The sequence below is a fragment of the Nicotiana tabacum genome, chromosome 13, assembly GCF_000715075.1.
Source record: "Nicotiana tabacum cultivar K326 chromosome 13, ASM71507v2, whole genome shotgun sequence".
Taxonomy (NCBI): domain Eukaryota; kingdom Viridiplantae; phylum Streptophyta; class Magnoliopsida; order Solanales; family Solanaceae; genus Nicotiana; species Nicotiana tabacum.
In genome coordinates, this window is record NC_134092.1 from 52,957,472 (window position 1) to 52,960,763 (window position 3,292).

Consider the following 3,292-nt stretch of genomic DNA (forward strand, 5'->3'; position numbering starts at 1 on the left):
TTGACAATGTTCAGATGCTGGGTTTCTGTGGTCTGACAAGGAAAAGCACTGATGCTATGCACAGTGCGACGCATGAAAAGAAATAAGTTTGCAAGTTTTCCTATTTCGGCTAGGAAAAGGGTATTTCATCTAGGCTAGACCCTACTTGGTATAAATACATGAAAAAATATTATTTTTTGGACTTTGGACATAGTTTAGACATAAGGAAGCTAAGGAGGAGTTGGAATAACACGAGCACAAGGATTTCATCATTCCTTCATCATTCAAGACCCGAGTTTGGATTGAATTTATGTTTTCCTATATTTTAAACTTATTTGTCATGAATTGCTCTATATCTATGGAGTAGTTCTCTTTAGGGTTTGATAAATTTGGTGTATTGATGATTGTTGGTGGATTATAACTCTAGTTTTATGTATTGAAGTATATTTGGATGATTTAATTGTTGCATCTATATTCACTAGTTCATGTAATCGAGAGAGGCATAACTTGTGATATCTTTGCATTATATTATTGGTTAAGTTCATAGATTCTTATAAGAATCGAAAGAGGCTGGTTGAATCATTCATTAAACCTAATTAGGAGAAGAATCGAAAGAGGTTTTCATAAAGACCAATCCATTACGCATTCTTGCATATCTTCACTTGCTTAAATTGGTTCATTTTGTGAGGCTAAGACTTAATCGAGAGAGGAGTTGTTGCTAAATGTTTGAACTAATAATTGAGTGAATTCGAGAGACTCACTTGAATATTAGAAGTGAATTATCCAGAGTTAGACCCCAAATAATTATCTTGCACATATCCTATAAAAACCCTATCTTCTCCCATTGATAACCTTCCTTGCTTATTCCTTGTTTCAATTGTCATTAGTCAATAGCTTTAGATTCTTAGTTAATTTTGGTTAGAAATCATAGAAATCTCGATTGTTGATTCTCCTGGATAGCAGTCAAGCTAGAAACTACTAAAATACTGTTTAACTCCAATCACTGTGGATATAAAGCTAGATCTTTGACTAGCAAGCATAATTCAAGTGTGTGTTTTGAGCTCGTCAAATTTTGGCACTGTTGCCGGGATTGGAAATCAATAGTGTATGATATAGTTTGTAGTGCTAATTCAGGAATTTTTATTTTATTTTATTTTTTCCTTTTTACGTTTGGTGACCTTGGACTGTGCGCATGTTACAGGTTAGATTAGTGCATGATTCGAGCTTCTGAGAAGGAAGTGCTACCATACGAGCCAGATATTTAAAAACAATTGCGACATCTTAAGAAGGGAAGAAATCTCACCGAGACGTTTGAAAAGGTTGGGCATTTCTCAGCCAACGATATGGCTGGAATCGTTGAGGATAATGTAGATTTGGGTGCGAGAGAAGCAGCACAACGACGAGAACATGCTGCACGGGATGCCAAAGAAGTAGTTCTTAATGATGCACAAATTATCTACGAAGAAGAGACAGATCGTAGAATTGCTCAAACTCAACGCTTGGGTGCATTCTAGTTCGAAAATATAGCTCTTTGCATGCGCGACCACTTGGCGATTATGCTAGACTGGTCTATAATTAGGGATTATCAAGTGTGATACCACCTCCAATTGCAGCAAACAATTTTGATTTAAAGCAAGGATTGCTTCAAACCCTTCAGAATTGTTGTATCTTCAGAGGGAAGCCAAACGAAGATCCAAACACACATCTAATGAACTTCGAGGAGATTATGAACACCTTCCAATACAATGGTGTGTCAAAAGATGCAATGTATTTAAGGGCATTCCCCTTTTCTCTTAAAGATGATGCAAAGCAGTGGCTTCGAAGCTTGCCCACTGGTTCGATTAGAACATGGGAGGAGATGACAAGAAAATGCCTTGATAAATATTTCTCCTCAGCTAAGACGGGCAAGTTTAGAAGAGAAATCCATAACTTCTGCCAGAAAGAGAATGAAACTATTTTTGAAGCGTGTGAGAGGTTTAAGGAGATTGTTCGAAACTGTCAACATAGCGGAATTGAACTCTGGATGCAACTCCAGGACTTTTTGGATGGATTGACACCGACCTCATGCAGAACATTGAGCAATGCAGTTGGAGGCCCGCTGATGAAGAAGACTCCATAGGAGATAGTTACAATTTTAGATAAGTTATCTAATGATGCAAATCAATGGCCCTTTGAGAGTGCGGAAATAAGAAGATAAACTGGTGTTCACGAGGTTGATGCTAACACATATGTGTAGGTACATCTTGATGTTGTGGACAAAGAGATAAGGAAGCTAACCTTAGCCTCGATACAAAGTGAGCCGCACGTAGCTTGTGATAAATGTGGTATAGAATACCCTACTCATGAGTGTCAAGCCTCAACTGAGGAAGTAAATGTTGTGGGATATTACAATTTCAATGCAATGGGTCAGAGGCACCTTGGGTTTTCACGGAGTTCACTTGGAGGTACTGTGAATGCTTGGCAGCAAAATAACTCTAGACTGTAAGGACAAGGAGCTCCAGCATACCAAAATCTGCAGAGGCAGCAATTTCAGCCTCAACAGCCTATTCAACATGATCTAGAGGATCTAATGAAGGCTTCATTATCAAGACAAATGAGAGGTTGGACACTCATGGAACAACTATCAAAGAATTGAGCACTGGTTTGAAAAACCTGGAGAGACAAGTGGGACAAATTACAACAATATTATCTGAGAGGGTTCTAGGCACTCTCCCTGCTGACACTAAAAAGAATCCCAAAGAAATAGTGAATGTTGTAACTCTGAGATGTGGGCAAGTGTTGAAAGATCCCACCCCGATCCAAAAAGAGGTGATACTTGAAAAAGAAAGTGGGGAGCAACTGAAGAATGATGTTGATAAAAGGAAGAAAGGCCCGATGAAAACTAAGAAGAAGAAGGAAGAAAAAGCAAAAAGGGAGGAACACGAGGAGAGAAAATATATGCCTGCTTTACCTTTCCCTTAAAAGCTATGTAGAGAAAAGTTGGACCAGCAGTTTGAGAAATTTTTGTATGTGCTGAAATAGGTTCATGTGAACTTATCATTCACAGAAGTGCTCTCACAAATACCTGCTTATGCCAAATTCTTGAAGGAGATACTTACAAAGAAAAGGAAAATCGAGGAGGCATCATTGGTCAAGCTCATAGAGCATTGCAACGCGATATTACAAAACAAACTCCCACAAAAGTGTGGAGATCTAGGGAGTTTTACTATACCTTGCTCTTTAGGCTCTATTGAGTTTGATAAGTCTTTATGTGATTCTGCTGCCTTAATTAATTTAATGCCTCTATCTATTTACAGGAAACAAGAGAAAATAA

The 3,292-nt window shown here is 38.1% G+C and overlaps 1 non-coding gene across 1 annotated transcript; it reads right to left on the reverse strand.

Moving 5' to 3' along the window:
• Window positions 1–1,885: 1,885 nt before the first annotated feature.
• Window positions 1,886–1,992, reverse strand: LOC142168501 (small nucleolar RNA R71). Its single transcript, XR_012698359.1, has one exon. It is a non-coding gene; the product is annotated as a small nucleolar RNA R71 (small nucleolar RNA).
• Window positions 1,993–3,292: the final 1,300 nt, after the last annotated feature.